Genomic DNA, 18,018 nt, shown 5'->3' on the forward strand with positions numbered 1-18,018 from the left:
CTTGGGCGATGACCGGTTTTTTCTCCGGCGAAGTTGCCCCCCCCCCATCACTCCTACCTTCCTTCAAAATCGATTGCCCCAACTAAAGGATGCAAAGTGGTAGACACACACACGCACGCACACACTCGTGCCGTATACGCTGTTTGGTGGCGTGCATGTGTGCGCGCGCGCTTCTACCGTGCGCAGTGGCGGAGCCAGAACTTTTCTAGAGCCTGGGCAAGCTTGAGCCTATGTGTCTAATGTCGAAACTAAAATGTGATGTTCTGATAGATACAACATATAAAATAGCCCCGAACTTCGTTACCAGAAATCCACATTAATAACAAAAAAACGAATTTAAAAACAAGGTCATAAAAATATAGTTTCAAAGTGGACTAATATGTAACATATCGATATTCAGTTTCATAGACCAAAATGAATTTGAGACTTGACAATGAAAGTCATAGAAGCAGGCCAGCGGACATGGAGTATTTGATCCCGAGCTCACATGCTCCCGCATGAACAATACAATCCAAAAAATAGTAAATTTTTTTCAAAAAATCTGATTTTTTTGTGATGAACATTGATGAATTTTCTAACTGCGTGCAAAATTTCAGGTTGACATTCGTGGAGGTCTAGGTAAAAATATTAAAATCGATGGTCCAAAAAGACTATTGTTGGAAGCATTTTGGAGCATCAATTTTGTTATTTTTTGCCCAGACCTCCACGAATGTCATTTCAACCTAAAACTTTGCACGCAGTTAGAATATTCATCATGTTCATCACAAAAAAATCAGATTTTTTTTAAACTTTTACTTTTTTTTTGAATTTTACTGTTCATGCGGGAGCTATGAGCTCAGGATCAAAAGAGCACTTTCGCAAACTAACCTCATTCCACGCAAAAGTATAGCTATCCAAATTACCATCCAAATGTCCTAAAAAAATATTACTCTCTCTGTAAAGGAATATAAGAATATTTAGATCACTACTTTAGTAATCCAAACGCTCTTATATTTCTTTACGGAGGGAGTACAATATAAAAAACAGATTCGGAGTTCACATAAATTCAGAGCTTGTAGGAATAAATGGAACATAGAATAGTGTGTTAAAGAAAAGCACGAGGCAGATGTAATTTGTGATACTTGGTTGCGATGAATGTTCGAATACTATTTTTATCATGATATAAATTTCAACAGGTTGACCTACATGTGTGGATAGGCACATCAGTTAGCAATCTTACTTAATCTGATTACGAAGGAAAGAACGAGTAGGCAAGGTTGCAAGCCGTTCCTGCCTTCCCCGGGACAGATCCGCTCATCCCGCCGTCAGCCGCGCGCCGAGGCCAAGGCCAGCCTCCAGCCGCCGCCGCCAGTCTGTTTTCGCGCGATAGGCAGTCGAAGCCGAACAGCGCAGGTGGAGGCGAGCGATCAGCAAATAGAAACATCGATTAACCAACAGCCGAACGTGCGTGCGTGTCAACCTAGCGATTAACCGACAGCAGAATGTGGCTTGCTAGGCCTAGCTCTTACAAAGCCCATTACCAAACGAAGCCGGCCCAACACAATTCTTCCCGGGAAATCACGGTCCGTACGTCAATTTTTTCAGCTATCGCAGGACATCGTGCAGCGTACGCATAGGCATCGAGCCCGGGCAAGTGCCCAGCTGGCCGGGCGCTGGCTCCGCCCCTGACCGTGCGCAACAGCCAAACGATAGAGCAGCTTTCTCTAGTGTATTTGTACGTTGGAATCCACTCGTGCAGCTGTTGTGCGAGACTGGGAGGTGTTGCGTTGCATTCATTTCTCTACTGCCATTTGCTGTTCGTAGTATTGTATAATCCTGGTCCTGGAGGTTCTCTTCTTTTTGGCAAAGCAAGTTTTGCAAAAAAAAAAAAAAACAATCGAAAGCAAGCAGGTTGTGCATTTGTTTACTTTGTCGCTGATTTTAAATTCAGGATAGTTTAATACGATCCTGAGTGGTCGCACCCAACCTTTGCCGACAGAAATGTAATGCGTAATTATGTGAACGTGGGCCAGACTCCAGGGTTCCTCAAAAAACAAAGAGACTAGTAGTGAAATTTTTAATCACCCAATAAACTACATTTTCCCCGTAGGGTCCAAATGCGCATTAGATGTACGTAATACTGATGGAGTATCACAGTACAAGTTCACCGAACTTGGTACATGGAGCTCCAGAAAAAAATGATGGCCTGCCTCATTTGCGTAGGCAGAATCTCAGATTCACGGGCCAGCTCGCACGGGGTAGCCGCCTGTGGACCGCATCGCTCTCGCGCCTGCGTGATCTGTACCCGAGCCGTGTGCGGGTGCGGGTGCGTACGACAGGCGGCAACAGTAGACCTGGTGCAATCAAGAAGAGCAGAGAGTGATGGGCGTGTTTGGAATACGTAGGCGTGCACATTTTTTTTTGAGCAACTTTTTTTTTTTGAGCAACACGTAGGCGTGCACATAATTGGCGCTGCAACAATGTTGTGCCGGTGCCACATAATAAGTGCTAGCTACGGGGTCACTGTCGTAGGCTTCATCGGTTACCAACCTGGATGCTTGAGGACCACGGCACAGTGGCGCGTATAAATGATTGTCGTGGGTGTCTAGGGATGGATACAAAATTAGACTCCCTTCGTCCCATAATATATGATGGGACGGAAGGAGTAGTATATTATGAAACAGAGGGAGTAGTAGTGTAGATTCTTTTTTCAAAACGAGGCAATAGATTTGCATCATGGATTAATTAAGCGGAATATAATTGCCCAGTAAACTAATGAAAACCAGACGACATACAAGACAACCATATATGGATTACTCACAGAGCATGCAACCCTCTAATCGCATGATCAGCCCGACACCATATCCAACACACAATGACCATCAACCCCATGCACTTCTACATCGCAAAGAAATCCCCTACGACCATACCTTGGCCGACCACGGGCACCACCAAATCCACGTAGACAAGTCAGGTCATAAGGACAACCCAAGAGACTGAAGACCATCCATCAAGCAGCTGCGGACATCTTCCTTGTGACGCCAACAACAGCGGTTCCAAGGAACGAAGTAGCTTGATTGAAGCACTGCCACTTACATAGGTTTCTTCCCTAGCTGGATGAAAAAGGCTGCTGCTCAAGCACTGCCGCAGGGTGACAAAATAGAGCTGCTGATGGAATTGACTAGAAGTCAAGGTGTCTTTGTTTTAGATAGAAATCAAGGTGTCTTCATTGCACTTCTTAGTTCTTAATCTCTTATAGAAGGGAATCACCAATGACTCATCGTTCCAAACTAATCCTCTGCCTCTAGTCATTCTTATACTGATGCGCGTTGGTCCTAAATAAATGGTTTTTTACCCCTTTTCGCGACGACATCTGGAACCGTCGCTAAGTGAGTGTGTGCGATAGGGTGTCCTTTCCACACGACCCAGAAATCTCGGGGATAGGCCCTCCTGGGACCCAGGCTGGGGCCGTGTGCGATCGGACGAGGCATCGAAACCCAATCATTTCCGTAGGTATGTACATCCCATACGGTGAATCTCAGAAATCAATTTTGTAGGTATGTACATCCCACACGGTGAATCCCAGAAATCATTTCCGTAGTATGTACATCCCACACGGTAATCCGAAAAAATCATTTTCGTAGGTATGTACATCCCACACGGTGAATCCCAAGAAAACATTTCCGTTCGTATGTATATCACACACAGTCAATCCAAGGAATACGTTTCCGTTCTTATGTACATCCCATACAGTCAATCCAGGGAAAACGTTTCCGTTCGGACGTAAATCCCACACAGTTTTATGTGTAGACTCGTGTGTGAAAGGTGTAACTATCACACACAGTCTTCCTTGGTTAACTGTTTGCTTTTATCAACTATATCACACATGATTTGATGAAGAAAACTGTGTGACATTGGGCTATCCATCGCAACCTCTTTTACTGCTAGAACCGTTTGCAAAGGTTCATGACACATTTAGCAGGTTTATTAGTTTACAATTAATAATTTTAATATTACGCAAATTCACATTTCATATCGAACAGCTGTTTGCCAATTTCATATCAGGCACATAAATATATTATAACATCACAGTATGGTAGCTACATGAAAACAACACAGTATAACATATAGCTAGTTCAACTTCATAAGAACAATATATTCATTTTCCTAATCGAGATCATCCAGGCTCGTCTTATCTACCTCTGCTTTCAGTTCAGTAAGCACCCGTTTTGCACGGGCCAACTGGGAAAGTGCCTCTTCCTTCGCCAACACCATCTTAGCAAAATCTTTTAAAAAAAATCTGAGCTCATTCTCCACCTTCAACTTTTTATCCCGCATCTTGAAATATGCTTCAGCGTTGACAAGACTTTCTCCAAGCCTAGCTATGTTCACTTCCTCATACATGCTCCAGAGCTTCATTAGACACATCTTCAAAGATTGTGGCCACTCTTGATCAACCCACTCCAAGTAAGAACCCTTCCGTTCATCCTATAATATTTAAAACTAGACCAGTAACAATTGTAGGGGAAATGGATTTATAACAACATAGAAAATCACCAATTCTTATTTTGAAAAACTGAAGAAATATGTTAATTATGACATATCTTCTCAAAAAGATCAATGTGCAAATGAAATAATTGGTACTGAGACAACAACCAAATTGTACAATAAATAACAAATTGAACATTTTATGAGGAAGGTAAATATAACTGCAACAGCATAGAGACAGTGTTTGGATGACAACAAATTGATACTAACAGGTGTACATGCACAAATTTAGTAACATAGAACTAATAGCACTAAGGCCATCCACTATGTATGCCAAAATTGGTGTAAAGACAACTGTTGCTACATCTCGCACAGGTGCCCTGAACAAGCGAGCCGATGCAGCGGAAAAAAATCAGGGACCCATACTCCGGAGCACGTAGTTGCTCCGATGCCCAGTTCCTTCGTGCCATAAAGATTTAGTATTTTACTACTTGGCTGCTCGGATGTGTGGACCAAAGTTGGCTGCACAAACTGCTGAAGCGGTGCCAAATAATTTTCTAATGACACCGTTGATGAGATGACAACAATTTAAGATGCCAGGTACAAACTGTGACACTGTCTTAGGATGTGTTTGGTTGAAGGTGTGGTATGAATGGGTTGGGACCGTGACAGTATGTGAATCACATCTAACAAATGATTTGTAACAATGGAAGAGGGTCTAACCTTCTCTACACATGCCAGAAACTTCCTCCCAGTGTCCATAGAATCAAACGCAAGTAGCTTCATGCATGGATATTGATGATGACAACGAGCAGATAGATCTTCAGCCACCCTGCTCCATTCGTTGCCACTGATGGTCTTAGGGAGCTACATGAGGAAGAAACTACTCAAATCGACCTCCGGGTAAAAATCCTTCATTCCAAGTCATAGCCCGAGAGAGAGAAGAGAGGCATACCCGGGTGGTGAAGGAGTAGTCGCCGGAGGAGGAACCGCTGGAGATGTCTTTGAAGAAGACCATGGCGACCCCGGCGGTAGGATGCGAGACGGCGAGAGGGAGGAAGTGGCTATAGCTTAGCAAGGAAGGAAGGAAGGAAGGAAGGAAGGAGGAAACAGGGGAAATGTGACTTGTGGTCGGGGAGAAAAGGGGGTGGGGAAGGGGGGAAGGGGGCGGGGTATATATTTTGGCGGCAGGCCAAAATTTTGGAAATGTGAAGGGAAACTTTGCGCGCGGTGTCGCCGGGCCATTCACTTTGAACGATTGTGTGCATCACAAACGATTCTTCTTCTTTACGCGCATGGGATGAGTTTGATAATTCAAATTTTGGTCCCAAGGCATGGGCACATTCACTTTGAACACGCGCGGTGCCGGCGGACCATTCACTTTGAACGATTGTGTGCATCGCAAACGATTCTTCTGCTTTACGCGCATTCGAACAACATCTACATGCAACGCCTAACCAAAACGTTTTGAAAAATTATATATGTGTACTTGTGTGCGAGTTAATTCCATGTGCAGTAAATTAGAAGGAATTTTCAAATATATTGGTCTCACGACATGGACACATGCATACGTATGCATGGAGTGACATGGCATTTTAATTCAGAAAATAGAAAAATGATGAGAAACACATGAAACCTTGGTTGATGTAATGTCATGCCACCAGATGATGTGGTAAAGAAATTGGCATGTTTGACGAATGTTTGGACACACACCCCTCACAAACCGGAGCAACTCGCTAGAAGGTTCGTGGTTCCGAGAGGGAACAATGCATGTTTGATGACGAATGGGACATAGCTTCCTCTTACGGCCTTCAAATTTTTTCATACATTTAACGTGCACTAATACAACTATCATGTGAAAATTTGGCAAATTTCAGGGGTCATTTGACCTTTCAAAGACATTTAAGTGATTTCCTAACCATTTAATGACCGTAATTCAAATTTGGACTATATCTACATGCAACGCATAACCATAATAGTTTGACAAATCATATTTTTGTGTACTTGTGTGCGAGTTAATTACATGTGCAGTAAATTCGAAGGAATTTTCAAACATATTGGTGTTAAGGCATGGGCACGTGCATGGAGTGCATGCCATGGCATTTTAATTCCAAAAAAAATCGAAAATTGATCAGAAAAACATGAAACCTTGCTTGATTTAATGGCATGCCACCAAGATGATGTGGTAAAAAATTGGCCTATTTAACGAAAGTTTGGACACACACCCCTCACAAACCGGAGCAACTCACTAGAAGGTTCATGGTTCCGAGAGGGAACAATGCATGTTTGCTGACGGACGGGAGATAGCTTCCTCTTACGGCTTTCAAAATTTTTTCCTACGTTTAACGTGCACTAATACAACTGTCATGTGAAAATTTGGAAAATTTCAAGGGTCATTTGACCTTTTAAAGACATTTAAGTGATTTTCTAACCATTTAATGACCGCGATTCAAATTTGAACTACATCTGCATGCAACGCCTAACCTAAACGGTTTGAAAAATCATATTTTTGTGTACTTGTGTGCGAGTTAAAAAATCATCAGACGATGTCAATATCTGGTGTTCAAAAAAGAAAATGTAAAGATCTGGCAAGACAACCGGCCCCCACACGATTGACAGTCTATCTCGCGGCTCGAAGTTTGGTAGGTGAATGGCGGGGATCATTAATCAGACACGGTTCTGCATTGGAAACCGTCAGCTATTATGTTCACACATGAATTTTGGCTATTATGTTCACACATGGATTTTGGAGCGGGAATCGTGTGTAATTCAAACTACAGTACTCATAAATTCCGGCGACCGGCGTTTGTAATGTCCCCGTTGATCTATATTCCCACCACCAATAAATACTACCTTGCTCACGTTGTCCCGCCTGCATTCTCATCTACATCGTTCCCTCGCTCGCCATCTCTCTCTCTCTTTCTCTCTCTCAAATCTCTGCCATGGCGCCGCCGGTCTGCCCACGCGCCGACGAGGAGTCACCGCCCAATGAGGATGCTCACTCGATTAGCAGTGACGAGGACCCCTATGCGCCGCCTGACGAGGTTGCGTTGGACCCCCCAACTTTGGATTAGTTTTGGGGCTAGTACAATCTTTGTCAGTGGAAGTTGCTGCCGCCGGCTGAGAAAGCCAGGCAAGTGGCGTTCAAGAAGGAGATGGCGGAGGAGGAAGCCAGGTACCAGGCTGCCTGTGAAGCCCATGATGGTGCCTGGAAAAAGGAGGCGGCGGAGCTTTGGGGGCGGGCGCATCATCATGCCGAGGAGGTGTACGAAGACGGGTACTTCACGAGGAAGGTCATAGGTGCTGGGCGCCTCGTCGCTGCGTGGAGGTGGGCTGATAAGCTCCATCGTGCCACCGACAAGGAGCTCCGATGGGCGCCCAACGAAATGGCAAGATCGGTCGCGCGCGTCCACCAGCAAGAGGCAGATCGGTATGTCAAGCACTGCGAGGCGGAGGAGTCGGAGTACTGCCTCCGCACTGGGAAGATGCCGCACACCAGGGAGCTGATGGCGAGGGGCTACCGGAATACTGGCCCCAGGAGGGATTATTAGTTTTAGTATTGTCCATTTTCAATTTTATTCATTGTACATAGTAGTTAAGTATCATCACGTATGTGCGATGATATTATATATATATATATTCTGTGATGATCTAATGAACAATTAATATATATATATATTGTGAATTTAATTTTCTATCTATTTTTGTATACTAATTTGAATCTAGCTGTTATCATCCACATATACAGAATTGAAAGCGTATACACACACATTGAAACAGAACATATAAGAATGGAAAAAGAGTACACACATTGAAATAGAGCAATAAACAGAGCAATACTATGATTGTTGTGAATACAAAGCTATCCACATCGAAACAAGTTTTCAAAATAAAACGCGTCCATGAGACCATGACCGGTAGCCCTTGCCTAGGGTAGCTCTTGGCTCTGCCTGAACTCGTGCAGGCATTCGTCCAAGCGGCCGACACGCTCGTGGTACATCTGGAGCGCAATCTCGAGCTCCAAGTTGGCTATTTCATCGGAGATCACCAGCTCGAGGATGCGACAGCCATGTTCCTCTACTGCGCCCAGGTGGACACTTGGGGCAAGGAGGCGGTCGAGCCTACAGACCAGCGCGTTGGCATCCAGCGGGCCGCGGACAAGGCGAACGGTGGCACCCATGCGAACGGCGCGGCGGGCGTCCGGTGCAAGTACGGCGTGACCGACATCTGGTGCAAGTACGACGCTGGGGCCTCTGCCCACTCCTGGTGAGGAATGGGGGTACTGACGGGACGTGTACCCAGCTGCGACTCCGTGTCGACAGTAGGCAAGCGCCGATGGATCCGCTCTTGCTGTGCGGCACGCCGCGCCTCTCGCTCTGCGGCGCTCCAAACGGTCTCGCCATGCGGTGAGCCATAGCCTATCGGCGCGGACGCGCCTAGCTTGCTCTGCGGCACGCCATCGATCATGTTGTGCGGCGAGTTGCAGCCTGTCGGCGCTGACATGCCTATCTTGATCCGCGATGCTCAAGCGCCATGCGCAAAGGTCTGCTCAACCCTGGCGATGACACGCATCACAACGTCGTCCATCACGTCGCCGGGGAGCGCCTCGGCCTCGACGGGCCGTGGCGCCTACTCGTTTTCCTCGTCGACGAGGTTGATGGCAGATGCGGTGCTTTGGAGGGTTGGCATGCTTGGAAAAGGTGGATGTGCTACAGGCTTCGCTTGTCGCCTCCGTGCGTCGCGCCCCCACTATGCGCAATATAGCAGGGTGGCGGGAAACATGTGAGGAAATGGCGGGAAACGGTGGCGTGTTCATAAAATGCCATCAATTAATGGAAACTTAGCATCGAGCTAGCACAAGAAGTAGATGATGATCAGATGAACACGGACCACACTAGGGATCCCGTCGGTGATGAATTCATCAATCCCAAACGGTTGAATACTAGCAAGTGTTTTCCCACAACAAACACGGCCTATTCCATCACAAATATGTCGGATGGATCAATTGTATGCCACGTATCCGGATGACCGCCCAGCCCACAATGGCCAATAGATATTGTGTAGACAGAGCATATCACATATGTCTTAATAGAAGCAATCGTTTGCGTTATTATCGGTCTTCGCACAATTTCTGATTACAGACCTGTTTGCCACGTATCACACACATCTTGTTATATTGAACCGTTTATGTTCTCTTGCCTAATCACAAACAATTCATCCGAGTGAACCGCATGCTGTACATCGCACACACCTTGACCGGGCTGTCCATTTCTTTTGTGTTGCCTAATCACAAACAGTTCATCCGAGTGAACCGTATGTTGTACATCGCACACACCTTCATCTGGTTGCTCGTTTCTTTTGTTCCTCCTCATCGCAAACAGATAATTGAACTAAACCGTATGCCCTTCATCGCACACGCAACTAAAACCTGAACCGTGTTTGATGCATCCGTCATCGCAAACATTTTATACATTTTGACGGCTTTCCTACACCGTTTGCGATCATTGCATCGCACACAGTTTCTCGAAGGGTCTCTGATCGTAGTGTCGCGTTAGCAGCATCCTGCAGTAGTGTTACTACTTAGCCTTTCTATGAGAAGTTTTGTTCCCAAAATGGCAATGTACTCACACCAGCAGAAATATTTTAAATTTACAAGATAACACATTTCAAATATAGGGTTACATGCTCCCCTATAGAAAGTAAGAGGCGAGGATGTGCTCTCTCTTGAAATAGAAGATGTAGAGTTTTGTCCGTTAGTGTGGACACATGTGGAAACTTCTCAATATCGAGCAATAAACTCAACTGAAAGAACATGTGGTGCCCCCATGTTTGATTTTGGTAATTGATGACAATCTCTATGGACTAATGATTGCCTTGAGTTATATTTGAAGGGTTTGTCCGTAGGCATTTCTTGAAGTCCACTTGTTGGTTTCTTAGGAGTTTATAAGTTGACCAAGGTGCTATCCAAGGAGTTATCCAAAAGAATGGTCATGATACAAGGCTCATCAAGACTAAGTACAAAGAGTGATTCAAGTTGATCGACACACAAAGCGTAGAAGATGACAAGCGGGATCAAGTGATCCCATGGTATAGTAAGCATTATCAAGTATGCTTTGTGTACTAACCCATGGTCTACGTGAGAGTTGTATGTGGGGTTAGGTATGTTTCCATGGGCTTGTGTCAAGAGGAAGATCTCATACAACCCATGAAGGATGACATCAAGTGGTGATCGTCATCAAGATTGCGGTGTGCAACTTCAAGTGAAGCATCACGAAGAGATCTGCTACCTCTTGAGCATGCGTTGGTTTTCACTTGAAGAGGAAAGGGTGATGCAGCAAAGTAGCGTAAGTATTTACCTCGGTTTTTGAGAACCAAGGTATCAATCCAGTAGGAGATAACATGCAAGTCACCTAATACCTGCACAAACAATCGAGAACCTCGCAACCAACGCGATAAAGGGGTTGTCAATCCCTTCACGGTCACTTACGAAACTGAGATCTGATAATGATAATAAGATAAATATTTTTGGTATTTTTTGTATAGATTGCAAAATAGTAAACGAGATGCGATGTAAATAAAAGAGATGCAATATAATAAGGAAGAGACCCGGGGGCCATAGGTTTCACTAGTGGCTTCTCTCATGATAGCAAGTATTATGGTGGGTGAACAAATTACTGCCGAGCAATTGATAGAAGAGCGCATAGTTATGAGAATATCTAGGCAATGATTATGAAATATAGGTATCATGTCCGTGTTAAGTAGACCGAAACGATTCTGCATCTACTACTGTTACTCTACACATCGACCGCTATCCAACATGCATCTAGAGTATTAAGTTCATAAGAATAGAGTAACACATTAGGCAAGATGACATGATGTAGAGGGATAAACTCAAGCAAGATGATATAAACCCCATCTTTTTATCCTTGATGGCAACAATACAATATGTGCCTTGCTGCCCCTACTGTCACTAGGAAAGGACACCGCAAGATTGAATCCAAAGCTAAGCACTTCTCCCATTGCAAGAAAGATCAATCTAGTAGGCCAAACTAAACCGATAATTCAAAGAGACTTGCAAAGATATCAAATCATGCATATAAGAATTCAGAGAAGAACCAAATATTGTTCATAGATAAACTTGATCATAAATCCACAATTCATAGGATCTCGGAAAACACACCGCAAAAGAAGATTACATCGAATAGATCTCCAAGAGCATCGAGGAGAACTTTGTATAGAGAACCAAAGAGAGAGAGAAGAAGCCATTTAGCTAATAACTATGGTCCCGAAGGTCTGTGGTAAACTACTCACACATCATCGGAGAGGCTATGGTGTTGATGTATAAGCCCTCCATGATCGATTCCCCCTCCGGCAGATCGCCGAAAAAGGCCCCAGATGGGATCTCACGGGTACAGAAGGTTGCGGCAGTGGAAAAGTGGTTTCGTGGCTCCCCTGGATGTTTTTAGGGTATAAGAGTATATATAGGCGAAAGAAGTACGTTGATGGAGCTATGAGGGGCCCACGAGGGTGGGGGCGCACCTACCCCCCTAGGCGCGCCCTCCTGCCTCATGGCCGCCTCGTTGCATCTCTGACTTCCACTCCAAGTCTCCTGGATTGCGTTTGTTCCAAGAAAGATCCTCGCAAAGCTTTCATTCCGTTTGGATTCCGTTTGATATTCCTTTTCTATGAAACACTGAAATAGACAAAAAACAGAAACTGGCACTAGGCCTCCAGTTAATAGGTTAGTCCCAAAAATAATATAAAAGATCATATTAACGCCCATTAAACATCGAAAACAGATAATATAATAGCATGGAACGATCAAAAATAATAGATACGTTGGAGACGTATCAAGATCACATGCTTGATTCTTTCCGTCCATGGTGGTGACAATGGACTTGTGAAGATGTGTCGAAGAGTGGGTCTCCCATAGTGACTATGGGGGAACAATCTACTAGTCTTCATCAAGTCAACACAATCAAGAAAGGTGGTCCAACTTGAGGAAGTCAAGATCGTCATCATCTAGCTTAAGGGGACTATGTGCAAGACAAAGGTTTGCCCTTGATAGGTTGTTGGAAATATGCCCTAGAGGCAATAATAAGTTCGTTATTATCATATTTCCCTGTTCATGATAAACGTTTATTAACCATGCTAGAATTGTATTGATCAGAAACTCAGATACATGTGTGGATACATAGACAACATCGTGTCCCTAGTGAGCCTCTACTAGACTAGCTCGTTGATCAAAAGATGGTTAAGGTTTCCTAACCATAGACATATGTTGTCACTTGATAATAGGATCACATCATTAGGAGAATGATGTGATGGACAAGATCCATCCATTAGCATAGTATATGATCGTTCAGTTTTTGCTACTGCTTTCTTAATGTCAAATACATATTCCTTCGACCATGCGATCATGCAACTCCCGGATACCAGGACTTGGAGGGGCTGTTTCCCATGCCCCACCACCTATCTATAAAGGGGAGGGGGCACCCCAAGAGGAGACACCAAGCCCTTGGCGCCCCTCTCTCTCCCGTTACTCCGTAGTTCCACCGCCTCGTCCCGACGATGCTTAGCGAAGCATTGTCGGTGCTCCATGATACGTCCCCAACGTATCTATAATTTATGAAGTATTCATGTTGTTATATTATCATTCTTGGATGTTTTACAATCATTTTATAGCAACTTTATATCATTTATTGGGACTAACCTATTGACCCAGTGCCCAATGCCAGTTGCTGTTTTTTGCTTGTTTTTTACATCACAGGAAATCAATATCAAACAGAGTCCAAACACCGCGAAATTTTTAGTGGATGTTCTTGAGATGTCACGATCTTGATGTATCGCGGGCTTTGTTAATATAGTTCGATCATATGGTGTTTTCCCCTCTCTATCTTGTGATGAATTGTTTTCCCTTTGAGATTTTGTTTTATCGGATTGAATACTTTTATGGATTTGAGAGAACTTGATATATGTCTTGCAAATGAATACTCATGGTGATAATGGGGTATCGTATTGATTCACTTGATGTATGTTTTGGCAGTTTTGGCACTCAATTCGCTGATTCCCGCGGTGACATTGGGGTAATGTATGCATAGGGGTTGATGCACGTTCTTGTCTTTGTTTCTCCGGTAGAAATCTTGGGGCACTCTTTGAGGTTCTTTGTGTTGGATTGAGTATTTTGAATCTGCAATTATTTGGTGTTATTTTAGTACGAACTCTTGGATAGATCGATCGAAAAGAATAGCTTCGAGGTGGTTTTGTGCCCTACAAACGATTTCTTCTTATGTTCTCCGCTAGATAGGAACTTTGGAGTGATTCTTCATCGCACTTTGAGGGATGGTTATATGATCCAATTATATTAGCATTGTTGACAGATTGCACTAGCGAAAGTACGGACCCTAGGCCTCATTTTCTATTGGGGAACGTAGTAATTTCAAAAAATTTCCTACGCACACGCAAGATCATGGTGATGCATAGCAACGAGAGGGGAGAGTGTTGTCTACGTACCCTCATAGACCGACAGCAAAAGCGTTATGACAATGCAGTTGATGTAGTCATACGTCTTCATGGCCCGACCGATCAAGCACCGAAACTACGACACCTCCGAGTTCTAGCACACGTTCAGCTCGATGACGATCCCCGGACTCCGATCCAGCAAAGTGTCGGGGAAGAGTTCCGTCAGCACGACAGCGTGGTGACGATCTTGATGTTCTACTGTCGCAGGGCTTCACCTAAGCACCACTACAATATTATCAAGGACTATGGTGGAGGGGGGCACCGCACACGGCTAAGAGAACGATCTTGAAGATCAACTTATGTGTCTAGAGGTGCCCCCCTGCCCCCGTATATAAAGGAGCAAGGGGGGGTGCGGCCGGCCCTAGGAGGAGGCGCGCAGGAGGAGTCCCACTCCTACCGAGAGTAGGACTCCCCCCTTTCCCTAGTTGGATTAGGACTTGGGGGGAAGGAGGAGAGGGAAGAAAGGAAAGGGGGGCGCCGCCCCCCCTCCTTGTCCAATTCGGACTTGGGGGGAAGGGGCGTGCGGCAGCCCCTAGGCCTCCTCTCCTCTTCCTCCACTAGGCCCATTAAGGCCCATTAGGTTACCGGGGGGTTCCGGTAACCTCCCGGTACTCGGTAAAATGCCGATTTCACCCGGAACACTTCCGATGTCCAAACATAGGCTTTCAATATATCAATCTTTATGTCTCGACCATTTCGAGACTCCTCGTCATGTCCGTGATCACATCCGGGACTCTGAACAAACTTCGGTACATCAAAATATATAAACTCATAATGAAAAAGTCATCATAACGTTAAGCGTGCGGACCCTACGGGTTCGAGAACAATGTAGACATGACCGAGACACGTCTCCGGTCAATAACCAATAGCGGAACCTGGATGCTCATATTGGCTCCTACATATTCTACGAAGATCTTTATCGGTCAGACCGCATAACAACATACATTGTTCCCTTTGTCATCGGTATGTTACTTGCCCGAGATTCGATTGTCGGTATCTCAATACCTAGTTCAATCTCATTACCGGCAAGTCTCATTACTCGTTTTATAATACATCATCTCGCAACTAACTCATTAGTTGCAATGCTTGCAAGGCTTATGTGATGTGCATTACCGAGAGGGCCCAGAGATACCTCCCCGACAATCGGAGTGACAAATCCTAATCTCGAAATACGCCAACCCAACATGTACCTTTGGAGACACCTGTAGAGCTCCTTTATAATCACCCAGTTATGTTGTGACGTTTGGTAGCACACAAAGTGTTCCTCCGGCAAACGGGAGTTGCATAATCTCATAGTCATAGGAACATGTATAAGTCATGAAGAAAGCAATAGCAACATACTAAACGATCGGGTGCTAAGCTAATGGAATGGGTCATGTCAATCACATCATTCTCCTAATGATGTGATCCCGTTAATCAAATGACAACACATGTCTATGGTTAGGAAACATAACCATCTTTGATTAATGAGCTAGTCAAGTAGAGGCACACTAGTGACTTTAGTTTGTCTATGTATTCACACAGGTATTATGTTTCCGGATAATACAATTCTAGCATGAATAATAAATATTTATCATGATATAAGGAAATAAATAATAACTTTATTATTGCCTCTAGGGCATATTTCCTTCATTTTCAAGCATTGCAATACTATTTTTTGCTCCGTTTTATCAATTGCTACCTTGTTGTTTTTATTTATTTAGATTATAAAAATATATTTCTACCATCAATATTACACTTTTATCACCATCTCTTCGCCGAACTAGTGCACCTATACAATTTGCCATTGTATTGGCTATGTTGGGGACACAAGAGATTTCTTGTATTTAATTGCAGGGTTGTCTGAGAGAGCCATATTCATCCCACACCTCCCACGGATTGATAACCCTTAGGTCATCCACTTGAGGGAAAATTGGTACTGACCTACAAAACTATGCACTTGGAGGCCCAATAAGAGTCTACAAGAATAAAGTTGCGTAGTAGACATCAAGCTCTTTTCTGGCGCCGTTGTCGGGGAGGTGAGTGCATTGTAGTGACCCGACCTCAGATGGTCAAGTCTGTGTGCTTCAGTGTCATCCCTGGATCGGTAATGCTGACACACACAGTACTCGAAGGATTTATAACAGAGTAGCAATCACACACTTATTACATCGAATGTCTCAAGAGAGAACTTATTACAATAATATGGCTTAAGGCCATCTAATACGATAACAACGGAAGGCTTGGAAGATAAAGTGAGTCCATCAACTCCAGCGGTAAAGCTGAGCTGCACGGCAACGACCTAACGAACCTTACTCCTCGTTTGAAAAGTCTGCAACATAATACCTTGCAGCCCGAAAACGGGTCAGCACATGGAATATGCTGGCAATGTAACACAGTAGAGCAAGAACAGAATAATACTATCACTACATGCATATTTGGCTGGTGGAAAGCTCTATGGTTACAATTTTGCGAAAAGCCAATTTTTCCCTACAACAAAGGAATAGATTTTATTTAACTATCATGGTAGTTGAAACATCATTGAGAAGGTTCCTCCAACTCAATCCCAATTAAAGTGATTAACAACCCAACAATATTAATTAAGAGTGATGAGATACATGTGATAATCCAAGTAGTAGATACTCAAGAATTTGTCCATAACCGGGGACACGGCTAACCATAATTAGTTTGTACACTCTGCAGAGGTTTGCGCACTTTTCCCCACAAGACTCGATCGCCTCCGTTTGATTTCTCGCACTACATGGTGTTTGAGAAACGGATGACCGAGACACAGTCTTTCAGAAACATTAACTCTCTACTCCCGACAGACCATACCAAACCTACATCCCACTACATGCTGATCTGCCTCTTCAAGAGCTTCACGTAACTTACTCAACTATGCTAGAGCCCATAATAGCTTGTGGCTGCACACGGAAGTTTCTAGTATGAATCATCTCAGTTCCCTTTGAGCCTGGGTGGCGGCCCATAGGAAGATCACACGGGTACTCTGGGATTTCCAAAAAAATACAGGCAACACTGGGTACTCCAGGTGCCTCAATCCACCCAGATGTTTGATTAAGTTGCCACCTTAAGTTGAACCATTAATTAACAAGCTCACATCTGTCATGTATTTCACTCAAACCCAAACCACGTCTATGAGCATAGCATAGCATAGTATATAAAAGCAACGCGTAGAGTAACTCCCAAGGGTTTGAATGTAACAGGGCAATAGGTTCTACCTCATCGACTACTTCCCAACCCACAAGTTAATGACATCCTAATCATGCAATGTTTGAGGATTGGAACTAATGCATAAAAATTGGGTGATAAAAGGGATATGATCAAAGTGTTACTTGCCTTGCTGACGATCTGCGAAACCTAGGGACTCGTAGTAGCACGCTTCGCACTCCGGGTGTTCTATCGCAAGCAAACAATAGCATACATAAGTAACAAGCAACGATGCACAAGCAAAACTCAAACAAAAGAGGTTGACCAGAAGTTTCAACTTAAGAACTCTGGTTCGCAAAAAGAATCAAATCAAATGGAGCAACGAAACTCAAACGGCGAAAGAAAGAAGCTTCGTTTACTAATCTGAAACTAGGTCAAATTTTACAGTAGAGAAAAATTGTTTGAGTTGGTTAAGAGGAAAGAGGGTTTCGAGACGAAACTCCAGGCGCTTGAATATCCTGATTCCGACTAACGAGCGAAAAGAAAAACAGAAACTAAGATCGGATCAGAAATCATGATCAGAGAAAATCGCGGAATAAATCCGATAAAAGAAAACTAACGAACAGACTAACGAACGAGCGTTCATTGGCTGTTTCTAACGGACGAAGAACCGTTCATTAAAACGATCGTTCGGACGAACGTCCGCCAAATAGAAGAACCGAGAAAAACCGGCGAATCCTAAAAAAAGGATCTAGGGTTCTAAAAAAACCGGTCGGTCTTTATAAAAAACCCGGCGGCGGGGCGCGACGGCTACCTTCGGCGAGAGGTCTGGCGGGGTGGCGGCTTAGGGGGCGGCGGCGCGGACTGCGGCGGCAGGCGGCA

Source organism: Triticum aestivum, chromosome 3A, assembly GCF_018294505.1.
Source record: "Triticum aestivum cultivar Chinese Spring chromosome 3A, IWGSC CS RefSeq v2.1, whole genome shotgun sequence".
Taxonomy (NCBI): domain Eukaryota; kingdom Viridiplantae; phylum Streptophyta; class Magnoliopsida; order Poales; family Poaceae; genus Triticum; species Triticum aestivum.